General features: G+C 40.0%; 1 protein-coding gene and 1 long non-coding RNA gene across 2 annotated transcripts in view; one reads left to right on the top strand and one right to left on the bottom strand.

Annotated features, from left to right (window-relative positions):
• Window positions 1-14,785, bottom strand: part of TMC1 (transmembrane channel like 1) — a 362,945-nt gene that overhangs the window by 260,380 nt on the left and 87,780 nt on the right. The gene's annotated exons all lie outside the window — the stretch shown is intronic.
• LOC148107176 (uncharacterized) overlaps window positions 2,719-14,785 on the top strand; it is a 30,793-nt gene continuing 18,726 nt past the window's right edge. The window contains exon 1 of the long non-coding RNA XR_015722872.1: window positions 2,719-2,962. This is a non-coding gene — a long non-coding RNA (uncharacterized LOC148107176). The remainder of the gene's footprint in view (window positions 2,963-14,785) is intronic.

The raw sequence follows: 14,785 nt of genomic DNA, 5'->3' as shown, positions 1-14,785 counted from the left end.
ATTTACTTTACCTGCTGGGCCCACAATCGATGGGGGGAAAATGGGAATAGTGAGAAACATGAGAACTAATGTTCATTTACTCATTCCTTAAATATTTATTAAATGCTAACTATCTGTCAAGCACTATGCTACTTGTTGGGATATACCAATAAACAAAAAAGAACACCGCTATTGTTATGTTTTAATCCTCAGGACTTTAATACAAGCATTTTAGTCCAAATTAGAGCAGTGTTGAAAATTTTTAACAAGAAAATATTTTATGTGGCAACCTTCATTTGGCTGATTAAAGGGAAAAGCCTCCACAGGTGTGGAGAAAAGAGGCTGTCACTGTTCTGTCATACTAACAGGTAACTTGTCAAATACATCAGGCCACTCTTGGTTCACTATATTCTGAGGTTCAAAATGATGGACACAAAATGCCCTGCTGTGATGAGCAATGTGGACAAAGGAAGCTGCCTAGGAAGTTTCCATTCTACTAGCAAACATAGGTTGGGACCCAACCAAGAAGGTCCTTCAATTTCAACCTCAGGAATCTTAACATTATCCTCCTGCTGATGGGCAATAGGTGGAGTTTTATTACCTGTCACTCTGAATTTCTTAGTATACCCACAGAAGACTGTTTCTTCACTGGATTCCCAGTTTGAAATAAATAACCCATGACTCAGGTGAGTAACTGGGCTTCTGTAAATATGGAGAGAAAAGAAGAAGGGAGAAAAATGCTCCCACCCAATGAACTTTTAGAATAAAAAGGGGCAGTCAAGGGTGAGATGTATTTATTTCTTTCACCGAGAACTCAAAACACCTTTCCCACTCAGCTCAGTTTTATTTTGCTATTCCAGGCAGGACTATAATACCAGGACTATAATGTGTGTGTGTGTGTGTGTGTGTGTGTGTGTGTGTGTGTGTGTGTGTGTGTAAGAAAGAGAGAGCAGGCAGGGGAAGAGGGAGTGAAAGGGAAGTGCCATTTAGTTGTTACTAATGGATTTCTAAATGTTCCCCTATGTAAAGATTTTTCAGCCTACTCTTTCTCCTGTGTCTTATGTCATGTCTTGGCATCAAATCAGCCAAACCAGAGGCAAGCCCATTAACTATTGCAGGCCCCTAGGGTACCACTGAGACCATTCAGGGCACTTCTGCAGCTCTATTCTCTGAGTGGACCATACGAGGATGCTCTTTAGTTCAATACACTAGTGATACATAAAACAATCCCCTGACAGCTTGAAAGAGTTAACCTGTAGCCCTCCCGAAACATTTGGACTAGTGCATGGGATTGACTAAGAAACTGGGGAGAATAGAGCCTAATATCTCATTAACTGGCACAAAATTCTAGTGACATAAGCAAAAATAGACAGTATCATCTTTAGTATACAAATGGAAGTACTGAGAACCCCTAGAAGGTTTTGCCTACAGCCACATGATAAGTGGATCTCAGAGCCAAAACTGTTTCCAGGTCTCCAAATGTTCCATCTGGAGCTCTGCTGATGGCTTCCTCCAAATCCAAACTCATGTAGGGAAGGTGCGGATGGAAGTGTGTGAGGGGGCAGAGGTTAACACAGGAGTCCTTGTAGGCCTTTCCAGGTCCAAATTTCTGTCCCCCCCCCCCATTTCTCTGAAATGCAAGTATTGGTCTGTTTCACTGTAAATCTTGCTTGAGATGAAACTGAATTTTAAGTTTAAGATGAAACAGAATCTGTAAAACCATCCCTTCTCAATTTCCTTCCTGGACAGTTGTTACAGTCACCTCTGACCACACCAAACCCAGCAGCCTTTCCACATTTTACTTCAGTTCCCAACATTATGTTTGCAACTTCCCGTGATTTATTTTCATCTCTCTCCAGCAAACGAAGTGTCTTGTGAAATGAGAGAAGGAGAGGTCAGCACACACTGGCCTGCTGGCTCCACAGAAAACATCACACAAACCCAGGGAAGCCTGCGTGGGAGCTGCCAGGAGGCTGCATAGCTACTTTGCACGCTGGCGCTGCATTTCGATTCCTTGAGACAGAAATCGCAACTTTATTTTTTTTATTTTATTTATTTTATTTATTTTTTATTTTTTAAAGATTTGATTTTATTTATTCGACAGAGATAGAGACAGCCAGCGAGAGAGGGAAACAAGCAGGGGGAGTGGAAGAGGAAGCAGCAGGCTCATAGCGGAGGAGCCTGATGTGGGGCTCGATCCCAGATCAAGGGGATCACGCCCTGAGCCAAAGGCAGACGCTTAACCGCTGTGCCACCCAGGCGCCCCAGAAATCGCAACTTTAAATCACTCTGTGGTTGGAGAGGGAGTGGGAATAAAGAGGGTGGGGGGTTGCCATGACTTTGCAATTGGACTGTGACCAACCCTTTCATGTCAAAGTTTAGAATAATAAACTTTGGAGCTAGAAATGAGTCTAGACATCATCTGGTCCAAATGACACCTTATCAAGAAGAAAATTGGGCAAATAAGGAAGTGACCTATGCCAGGTCACATGACTCATTAGTGAAACAGTCAGGGGTGCGAGCATCTCAGGTATAAGGAACAGAAAGACAGAGGCTCGTGTTACCTCAGATAACACGGATTTGTTTTAAGGATGCACAGGGTGGGGAATGTTGGAGGGAGCACAGCCAAACTTCACCAAGTGCTAAACACAGCAGGTGCTTAAGGTACAAAAGAGTAGCTCTAGTAAATATACACCCAGTCTGCTACTTTCACTCTGGCAAGCACTCCTTAGATGTGGGCATCTGCTTGCTCTAATCCTCTGCTATTACCGGCACTAACTACTCTCTGCCTCTGCTTTTACTGCTCTTGTTCATATGAACACACGTCTATCTGTTCTCCTCTCTGCTTCTTAATTCCTGCTTCCCAGGGCTTCTGATTCCCCTGGAGGCTTTCTGACTGACTTTCCATGTATCTCCTGCCTTTTTCCCATCCATGCACGGTCAACTACCCTTGGATAGACTTACATTCAAGTTCCGCCAAAAGGTAGGATCTGATGGGTTCACTTAGTAACCCTGAAGTAGTTCTATAGAGCTCTCCCACCCTGCTTCAGGGGTACTACCGATGCTGGCCAACAGGATATACCCTTGCCTGGTCGGTCAATCGAGATAGGACAGAGAGATTAAGTGGTCATCTTTCCTCAGAATGGGGCTCCAGGCATAGAAAACACTTGAAGCATAATAGATTCCTCTCTAAATTAGTACTTTGGGCCAGATCCCACATTTCTCAGTTGCAATGTAGTATACAGTACTGAATATGAAGATACTTCTAGAGCCAGGCTGTCTGGAGTTTAATCCCAAGACCATTAGTTTCTAGCAAGTTAGGCTTCAGGCAAGTTATGCAATCTCAGATTCCTTATATTTAATATAGAGATTACAATATTACCTGTCTTACAGGGTTGTGGGAGGGCTGGGGTAATTTACACGGAATATTTAGAAGAAGATTTGACATATAAGTGCTCAGTAATGTTAGATATTATTATTATTACATTGTTTTTTTTCCCCATAGCACCTGTGATAGTTTTAAAATATATCTGCAAATTCTTTAACACTTTTCCCACAGAGGATGGAGTCTAATTTATCTCCTTTGAATACGGTCCAATTTAGCAACTTGCTTCTAATAAATAGAAGGCAACAAAAGTGATGTTGCATGATTTCTAAGTCTAGGTCAGAGAAGGCAATTTAGTTTCTGCTTTGTTGGGATTCTTGCCCTTGGAACTCACCCGTCTTGTTGTGAGGAATCCCAGGACCCACGGAGAAGCCACATAGAGGCATTCCAGCTGACAGCCCAGCTAGGGTCTCGGTTGACAATCAGTATCAACTGCCAGATATGTTAGCGAATCAGTCTTAGCTGTTCCCAGCCCCTAGCTTTCAAGTCATCCATCCAAGGTCTCGGACATCATGGTGCAGAGTAAGTGATCCACTCTAAGTCTGACCAACAAAATTCTATGAGCATCAATGGTTGATTTATACCTTTTACTTTGGAGGTAATTTAGGCAGACATAGTAAGTAGAACAGCCCCTTTATTTCTTTACCTCTATGAGAGCACTGTTCGTGGGGACTCTCACAGGAATTAAGTGACATCGGATATCTCTGAAGCTTGGCTTCTACATTGCAGTGTTTCTTAACCAGAGGGTAGATTACAATAGTCTCGGAAGTGTCATCCATCTTTATTAGGAGTTTACTAAGAATCTCTATGAGCTTGGCTCTACTGCCTGGGACCCTGATGGGAAGACCACATTCCCATTCTGGGAATGAATTAGAAGTACGTTTGATATTTCTGGTATGTATGCTTCTCTCGATAGAATCCAGTCAGGAACAGAAGACACCAAACTACAGCCTCCAGTGGTGAATTTCTAATACATTGGCCTTAAACTGTCAATTCTTCCCTTCAAAATCTAGAGAGCTAGGAACAAGTCAAGGGTTTGGTGTCCACTCTTGCCACTTCCACTGTACAATATACTGAAGATTCTTGCCAGGGCAATTAGGCAAGAAAAAGATATAACAGCCATCCAGATTGGGATAGAAGTAAAACTATTTCTATTTGCAGATGACGTGATCTTATATACAAAATCTGAAGAGTTTGATAGTGTGTGCTTCTGAGTCCTGAAAGCCAAAAGGAGTTTCTCACCATCTCTCTCCCCCACTCCCTAGATCAATGATCTTCAAACTTCAGTGTGCAAAAGAGAGTTCTTAAATACAAATTCTCAGGCTTGACTCCCAGGGATTCTGATATACTAGCCTAGAAAATTCAAAGCACCCCAGGAGAGTCTGATGCAGATGAATTTCAGAAGACACTTTGTAAAACACAGAACTAAATCTTTGAGAAGTCATTTAGCACAAAGACTAAGACTACGATGTTGAGAACTCAATTGCCTAGTTCAATTCTTGGTTCTTCTACTTGCTAGCTGTGTGATCTTCTACAGGGCACTTAACCTCACTGAGTCTCAGTTCCCCCCAACTGTGGAATGGGATTAGTGATAGTACCTACCTCACAGGCTTGCTGCAATCACTAAATGCATTAACATACATGGAGAAGTTAGAATAACTGTGCTGATTGCCAATTACTTGCAGTAGAGGAACCATCTGGCTATCCCTGGAAGCTAGACCTTGTCTACAGACAACTACAGCAAGATTCAATGACACCAATAAATATAGGAAAAAACACAATGAGTGCTGGTTCTCTGACCACCTTCTTTGCTTTTCTCACTTTCTCCTGTCCCTCAGAGAAGCTATGACAAATGGACATGTTTTCTCTGAACTCATACTAAGTCATGAGCCAGCCGATCTTACAGTTTAAGTCCTTCCCTGCCTTAAGGACCATTTCTAATCTCCCTTTTGATCATGATATTTGGCATATTACCAAGGTTTGGGTCCCCCCCCCCATTATTCTGACTTATGCCATTGGTGAATTTAAGTTTCCATGGTGTTGTTTTGGGTTCTTTTTTATTTTTCAGTGCATTTCATTAAGAGTTCATTTCCAAATGTGAGCATGAGGGCTAATGTTCCTAAAACTTTATGACTCATAAAATGTACTTCTCCCCACCCCACCCCCATTCAGTAGCATGATAGCAAATCTTTAACAGATTGCCTTGCACCTAGGGAGGTGGCTCCCAGTGCTCACATAAATAATTTATACTGATCAACACTTGCTCAAATTAATGGAAATGATAATGTTGTAGAGAACGCATTTTGCTGGTTCCAAGGCTGTTCACTGGAGGAACATTACTGGTATCCGTGAATATGCAGGAAACCTGATAGTAAAAGCTCAAAAATCAGAAGTATAGACCTTGTTTTTAAAATGTCTTGATAGTCAGCTAAGAACAGCATTTTCTTTCAGTGCAAGGTCTAATACATACTATGCACTGTTAACACTTTACTGCCAGGGGGGCAGAAATAGCTCTCTCTTTGTATGGCACTGCTGTAATTTTTCTATCAGCCAACAACTGTGGTTTCCTGAAGTAGCAAAAACCCGAAAAAAAAAAATGACACAGTTCAGAGAGAAGGAATCGGAGTAGGCTGGTGATTCATGCATCCTCAGGAAGAGGGTTGGACATGACCTCTGAGACACCTTCCAACCCTGTTTTTTGTTTTTCTACCATTCTACTCAAACACTACTTTATAGTTAAATTTTAGTTGCACCTCAAACACGGAGATATTTTCCCTCCCCCTTTTCCATTCCCCAATGTTTTGGCTTTATACTTTCCACCCAAAAATGGATCAGATGTGTATACAAATTAATTTGAAGTCACTTTTTATTCATGCAGTTTTTTGAGGCCCATAATAATTATAGAATGAGTTTGGGTGGCATTAAAGAAAAACTCCAAACCAAATATATCTCTGGCATTAAAGTCTGCATTTCACCTAGAGTGTAAGACAACACTATTTGCTCCTTTGGAGGAAGAAGAAAGGATATATTCTTGACCTTAAGTGTCCTATTCTTGATCCCTTGTAAACACGAAAAGCTGGCAGCTGGGTGTTTATGTGCTAAACTCCGCCCCTCATCCACATACCAAGTTTGGAGAAACTCAGAGGCACTTCCTGTTTGGGGTCATGACCTCAGGCCAGAACTTGCAACTTAGGCAGAATTAGAGCAACAATATTTGCAAGTGGGCCTGGCATCTCCTAAAAGCCATGCTGGCCTGCCAAGAAACTCAGAACCCAAACCTAGGCAGACAGTAGTAGGGGAGCTGAGGAGTTTCATTAAAGAGACATGGCCCCTGCCTGTGTCATTTCCTGCTGTGTGAGCTCACCTTCACAACCGCGCATATCTTTGTGCCTGGATCGCCTTCTCTCTCACACATACACTCTCCTGGGGGGTCAGAGGAGTGGCTCACACACAAGATCCCAGGGCTCTGAAGTAGTGACTTATACGACAGATCTAAAAGGAACCTCTTGGGCTGACCCTTCCACAATGAATCCACTTAAAAGCTACCTAGCAAGAGAGGCATAAGCAGGCAATACCTGTTTCATCCTGAAGGAGACTTTCGCCAGTTTGCAAATCACCTTAGTTAACCAATTCAGGTCTTATAGTAATGGAACTAATTTAAAACCGAAATATCCATCACAAAACAGAAATAGATCTGCTGTTTTTATCAAGGTAATGACCAGGGTAATTGCCAAACCTCCCCTTAGTTCTGCTCCATCCCATGGAAGCCAAGCCTGCTGGCTTACATGCACTATACGCGCCTATATCCTTGGATTAATAAACGAGTGTGTGCTGAGGACAAATTTACAGTCAGAAACTTCCCTCCCACACGTAAGGGTAAGAAAAAAACAAGGGCTGCATTTCTAATACACACTGTCAGCTTTATGTAAATAAATGAAAACTTTATTTAAAAAAACTATGTCCTTGTTGTGCCTATATTCAGAAGGCTTCTATATATTATCATAACATCTTTTTACTGGGAATATCGACAAAATAAACCGATAAATTTAGGACTGTTACACAACTTCAAGCTACTTCCAATAATGATTGAAGTTTGGCAAATTTCCTTTTTCCCATCTATGGAAGGATTTGTGAAGGTGTTCTCTCCTCTTCCTATGGCTCTTCATCCCCATGAGCTCCTAAACAGGTGTCCTTCAGTTACACCTGGCATTGAGCTGACCTGAGACTGCTCCAATACTTCTTTACTCTGAGTCACCATCCACAAAGTCAGTGACTAATCCAACCATGTTAAAAGGAAGCACTAGAGAATTTCTTTCAAAGCAAGGGCCTCAGACCCAAACACCCGCAGAGACTGGGTAGGTAGTGTATAGCAATGAGGGGGGGAGGAGAGAGCTGGAAAGGATGGCCCCAGTGACTTCTTCAGTCTCTCCCTGACTCCAGCCAATGTTTGCTATGAGAAATTATAGGCCTGCTTTTGCCACCTTTTCTCTTTTCTCATCCTTAAGAAATCTGCCTTCATTGATATTTGTTGATCTGTTTGCAATAAGTTTAAGTTTGCAAAACATCATGCTGAGAAATCAAAACACATCTGTGATAATAACCAGCAGTTTGTGACCTATGGCTTTTAGTGTCATATTCTGTACACATCAACACACATGGGCACACACACGTGCATACTCACCCAACCCACAAACAGGTCTCAGCCTCAGAAGTGATGGATCCTGGGAGTTGAATTGATCAGACTTCAATCATCCTTGGAAACAACTTGTGTTTCCAAACAGCTTGTTTGGAAACAAATTGTGTAACAGTCCTATTTTTCATTCATTTATCAGTTTATTATTGGATATTTGCCAGTAAAAAGATTTTATTATAATTTATAGAAACCCACTGAACATAAGTACAATATGTACATAGATTTTTAAATGAGATTCTCATTCATTTACTTAACTATGAACTCCAATAAGAAAATTCTACTTAAAGACTAAAGAATTATTTATACATGTATAAATGTACATGAATTACATATTTTATTTATATATAAATAAATAAAACTATGTAGGTACAGGCAAAAAAAAGGACATATTCAACCAAATGTAAAAAAAAATTAATGTTCTGTAATCCAAAATTTTGTTTGTTCTCCATAATTACTAGTCAGTGATTTTGAGTCATAGTGCCTGAAATAACACTGAGAGAGGTCAGTGCTCTCACCTGTGTGAGGTAAGTAGTTAGTCAACAACAGACAATTACTGGGGTGTATCCATGATGACAAACTTCTAGATGTGTATTCTTCCGCAATGAATTTTTTCAAGGTATAAATGGAAGAGGAATGGATGGGTTGACTTCTGTATTATATGTCATATTAAAACTTCCATATTATATATCATATTAAAACAGTCAAGCTAAAAGAAGGCCTCAGTAGTCAATAAAGCCCTTACTGAACAAGAATATAAAGAAGGGATTCTTAAGGCAAAATGACTTTCAAGCACAGACAAGTAAGTTCTGTCCTGATTTTTAATTAGACACAAATATCTACAGAAACTTGTTCTTTGGGAGAAAAAAGACAAATCTCATGTTCAAATGTGTGTTCATTGTGGATTGAGCGTAAAATATACACACAAGAGACATTCCATGGAGTGTTTGTTATAGACTTGAACAGTCAGTATGCAATGCTGGTATCTTTTTCCTCCTCCCCGCAAATAGTAGCCTTCATTTTCCTATGGAGAATGTTGAAAGGGTTTTCAGTGTTCAGAGAATTGGGAGTCATTATGGGATGCACATTGAAAATAGTTGCTTACTCAGAACAAGCTGAAAGCGAAAGGCTATTATTTCCAGTCTAAATCGTTCTAATGGGATTGGGTCAATCCGTTTCATTCCTAGATCTCTGTACTGAAAATGTTTTCCTTTTTCTCTCACTGAAATCTTCTGTTGCTTAAGAGCAGAGTAATGGCGTTTGCAAACTCCTGGCAAACCTGTGTGAGCACCATGTTAGCAGATTCAAGTGCCAAATACCACAAAAACGCTGTTTAAAATCAGAGACCTCTGTTTGGACTAAACTGGGAGGAGAAAGTTTTCTTTCCAAATTTGCCATTGTTGTTCTTCTTCTGTGAGTACCCATAAACCAGTTTGCCTCTTCAATTGTGAGGCAATTACTACCAGCTCTGTTTAAAGAATTTAGAAAGTATCTCTACTACATGGATGTGGGTTTTGGAATCTAAAAGATGAGGAATCACATCCTGCTTCTGCCGCTTAGTAGCTGAGTGCTCTTGGGCAAATCCCTGAATCCCTCTGAGCCTTTGTTTCTCTATCTAGAAGTGATATTAATACCTACTTTTCAGGCTTGTTGTGAGATTAAAAGAGAAAATTCCTGTAAAGAGTTAAGCACAATAACAAAAATTTTAAAATAACTATTTTAGGGCAAAAGCAGTTTCAGTTTGTTAGACTGTAGGCAACAGAAACAACTTTCCAGGAGAGGTCAATAAATGACCTTCAGAGGACATTCTTCAGTTCTCAAAGTTGGTTATTTCCATTCACTTGTAAATAATTCTTGTTAGTGCTTACTCTGATCAAGGAGAATCTGTCTGAGGGGGAAGGGAGAAAAGAAGGAAGGGAAAGGGAGATGTCTGGGTAGCTGAATCCGTTCCTTGAAGAATTTAAACTCTAGTTGTAAACGAGGAGATAAGACTTGACAGCAAATGACTATAAATCAGAATAGAAAGTCATCCGGGCAATAATACAGATGGAGCTAAAGAGCAAGGACAGTTGGGAGGAGGAATAGGTTCTTTTGCCTCTGAATTGTTCCCTTTTATAGTGGTGACTCTGAAAACTATGGCAAAGTCCACCCTCTGGAATCATTTTTTCTCAATCAGATGACCTAGAGAATTTTAGAATTGAACTATATAGATATTTTTTAGATTTTATTTATTTATTATTCAAGAGGGAGGGGCAGAAGGAGAGGGAGGGAGGGAATCCTCAAGCAAACTCCACACTGAGAGCAGAGTGCCAAGTGGGACTCTATCCCAGGACACTGAGATCATGACCTGAGCCAAAATCAAAAGTCAGACACTTAACGGACTGAGCCACCCAGGTGCCCTTCAACTATATTTTTAACAGTTTGTGGTTACAACAACTTCATTTTACAGATGAAGAAACTTGGACCCCCAAAGATGGAGTTAAGTAACCAAGTTAGGGTAAGGTCAAAACAAGAAGTCATCGATGGTGTTCCTCCTGCTTCATATAAACAGTACATTCTCTTTGTCTGAGTCAACTGGAAATACCCTTTGAACATTACATGTCTATTCTATGAGAGGAAGAGAAAATTCAAGGTGCAAATAAAAAAATTCTCTGCAATACTCTAGACTTTAGGCTTTTCCATGGCTTTAGTTCTTCAGCTCTTCTCCACTCTGCTTTATTCCAGATAGTTCATTTCTGTCCAGAATTCGTAGAAGACTTTCTTTTGATAATTTATTGTTTAATAAGCAAACTCAAGTATCTGGGGCTTAATGGCTTCTTTCTTTCACCTTGTCTTCCTTCCTATCTTTTTTGTTTTCTTCCTTCCTTCCTTCCTTCCTTCCTTCCTTCCTTCCTCCCTCCCTCCCTCCCTCCCTCCTTCCTTCTTTCCTTCCTATGACACTGGACTTCGATCTAGTATTCTCACATTGACCAAAGATCCCTGGAGCCCAAATGTGGCAAGAAATCTGAAAGAGTCCTGGGCATGGTGAACATCTCAGCAGGATTCAGTATAGACAGAGGCCAATGTGTAAGAGGCTGTCCTAATGACTCTGGACTTTTGGCCCAAAACTAAAGGAAGAGGGGAATCCTAAGAATCACTGAGATTGAATTTCCCACCAGTCCATATCAGAGTAAAAGTTAAGTAGAAAGGAAAAGAGAGAGAGAGAGAAAAAAAAAAAAAGGAAGGTAGAAAGGAAAAAAGAAAGGAAGGCAATATTTCTTACATAATTAAGATGTGGGCTGACATTCCTCGATGCTATGCTTTATTTATATAGTGATATAGTGATGATATTGTCTTTATACCTCATAAAGACAGTGGTTTTTATTCAACGTACAGAGCGACTGACCTCAGCCAGAATAAAGGTTTAATGGCTACCATTACCGAGCATTTACCAGGAGCTTTATCGACATTGTTTAATTTTAGCTAATCATCACAACAGCCTTATAATTTTTCTGTTATTATCCCCATTTTATTTATTTATTTATTTATTTATTTATTTATTTATTTATTTATTTATTATTTTATTTATTTATTTGACAGAGAGAGAGAAAGCCAGCAAGAGAGGGAACACAAGCAGGGGGAGTGGGAGAGGAAGAAGCAGGCTCCCAGCAGAGCAGGGAGCCCGATGCGGTGCTCAATCTCAGGACCCTGGGATCACTCCCTGAGCTGAAGGCAGACACTTAACGACTGAGCCACCCAGGCGCTCCTATTATCCCCATTTTAGAGATGAACATAGCAAGGCTTAGAAAGTTCAAGTAACTTGCCCAAGATCACACAGATACTAACTGGGGGACTGGGATTAGGATCCATGTCTTTCAGGAGCACAGCCTGTATCATTTTCCCTAAATTGCTCTGTTGCCTGGGATTGTTCAATAGTCAAGACACAGTGACTAGAGCTCTTACTGAAAGTTGGGATATTTGGGATTTACTCCAATTCATATTCCTGGTTGTTTCTCAGACTTTTCCATAGAGTTGGATTCTCATACTCCTTTTATTCACATATATCTATTGTGAAAATTCTCTTTTTGACCCTGAGTACAATCCCACCTCAATTCAAGGCCTCCCGTCAATGCTCTCTTGGCATCTGACCCTGGGCCCATCCTGGGTTTGCTTTTATGGCTGTCTGGTGCTGACAGTTTACAGAGCCCACGTTCCACTGTGTGGCCCAGAGGAGACGGTCAGTGTCAAGGCAATTATTCGGAAAAGGTTGAGATGACCACAGGATGCAGTAATCAGGAAAGGCTCCTGGTTGTGGGAAGTTGAATGGGAAGAGATCATTGAGTAGAAAAGAGGGGGAAGACATTGTATCTAGGAAGGAAGAGGATAAAAACATGAGACTAAGAATATGGATGTTAAGTAGACCACACTGGGACTACCTCTCCCAGTATTATCATTGATCATGATAAATACTCAGAGATTACTTTGGGTAGTTGAGTTAGGATTAACTGTGGATAGTCTCAATAATTTAAGATTTACACCTACCTGTCAATGTTGTACAGTGTGTTTAGGTATAGGAAAGATGGTAGCAGGAAAACTAATGATTGTCACTGAGAAATAGACGCATCCAATATGACTCCACAGATCTAAGCCACAATAACTAGGAGAATGACTGAGACCACTGGAAGAACCAGAAAATTTAAGAGGCAAATACTGCGTAAAGACAAGGAATATGAATATTCACTTCCCCATGATGAGTCTGGGGTAATTTGATGATGCTCTAGTGGAAATACTATCAAAGGTTAGAGCTGAAGGACCAGAACTTGTAAAGTTAGTTTAGGCAAGATTATCCACACAAAAGTAAGATTTAATTCCATGACAACAGATGAACTAGCCAAAGGAATACCAGAGGCAAAATCAGAATCGATCGGCACAATCTTGGATGCATTTACATCTATAGCTATTTACTGATGACTTATAGTGTTCCAGAACCAGAGTAGATAAAGACCAATTTTTCAGTTTTTCGAACCAACAAGCACGCCTGGTCAAAAATTTTTTAACCCTTTTTACATTTTTAATTGTGGCAAAATACACATACTGTAAAATTTACCATTGTAACCATTTTAAAGTATACAGTTAAGTGGTATTGAGTACATTCACATTATTGTGCAGTCATCACCAACATTCATCTCCAGAACTTTTTTTATCTTGCAAAATTAAAACTGTACCCATTTAAAAATAACTCCCCATTTCCCCCTCACCCCTCCAGTCCCTAGCAACCATCATCCTATTTTTTGTCTCTTTAAATTTGACTATTCTAGGAACCTCATGTAAATGGAATCATACGGTACTTCTTTTTGTGACTGGCTTCTCTTAGCATAATGTCCTCGAGGTTCACATGTGTTGTAGCACCTGTCAGAATTTCCTCCCTTTTAAAGGCTGAATAATATTCCAATGTATGTGTAGAACATGTTTTGTTTATTCATTTGTCTATCAATGGACACTTGGCTGCTTGTGAATAATGCTGCTATGAACATGAGTGTACAAATACCTCCTCAAGACCTTGCTTTCAGTTCTTTTGGGTATACACTCAGAAGTGGAATTCCTGGGTGATACGGCAATTTTATTTTTAATTTTTCAAAGATAGTGATTTCCAAAGCAGGTGCATCATCTTCCATTCCCACCAACAATGCACAAGAGTTCCAATTTTTTTTTCACATTTTCGCCAGCACTTATTTTCTGGTTTTCTGAAAGTAGCTTTTCTAATGGGTGTGAGGAGGTATCTCTGTGGTTTTGATTTATATTTCCCTGATGATTAGTGATGCTGAGCCTCTTTTCATGTGCTTCTTGGCCATATGTATATCTTCTTTGGTGAATTTCTTTTTGAGACCTTTGCCCATTTTTTAATCAGATTGTTTTGTTGTTGAGTTTTAAGAGTTCTTTATATATTCTGGATATTAACCTCTTATCAGATACATAATTATAAAATATTTTCTCCCATTCTGTAGGCTTCCCTTGCACTGTGTGGGTTGTGTCGTTTGATGCACAGAGGTTTTATGTTTTAACGTAGTCCAGTGTATCTATTTTTTCTTTTGGTGCCTATGGTTTTGGTGTCATATCCAAGAAATCATTGCCAAATCTAACGTCATGAAACTGCACCTTGTTAATTAAAAAATAAATAAATAAATAAAACACCTTTCTGAAGTTTAACTTACGTATCATAAATTTCACCTGTCACAAGTTCAGTGATCTCTCCTAAACTTACATGTTTGTGCAGCCATCACCACAATTCCGTTTTAGAACATTTTCATCACTCTGAAAAGATCCCCCATGCCAGCTTATACTCAATTCCTGGTCCCATCCCCTGCCCCAGGCAACCACTGATCTGCTTTCTGTCTTTATAGATTTTCTAGCACCTGACTCAATTATAAAAGTCATTTTCAAATGGTCTTTAAAAATAAACTAGCATTTCACAGAATTCGGGGGAGAGGGAGAGGAGTATTTCATATAATCCTCCATCAATGCTTTGTATGCTTTTTACACTTTCCTTTTCACTGATTTGCCATCTTACTCCCCGCCTTTATTTTTACTTTAATCTTTTTCTAAAGCAAATTTGAAAATCAATCTTGTTAGTAAGTGGCACACTTAAACTATGTTATTAGAATGTTATTTAGTCCTTAGCGTGTATCTCCTGTCACTGAATCTAATTTCCTTCTAAAATAAGGCATGACATTTCCACTAAGGCACCCAGGTGA

This window comes from Ursus americanus, chromosome 34 (assembly GCF_024610735.1).
Source record: "Ursus americanus isolate L20-20 chromosome 34, mUrsAme1.1.p, whole genome shotgun sequence".
Lineage (NCBI taxonomy): Eukaryota > Metazoa > Chordata > Mammalia > Carnivora > Ursidae > Ursus > Ursus americanus.
This window is presented reverse-complemented; position numbering and strand designations above follow the sequence as displayed.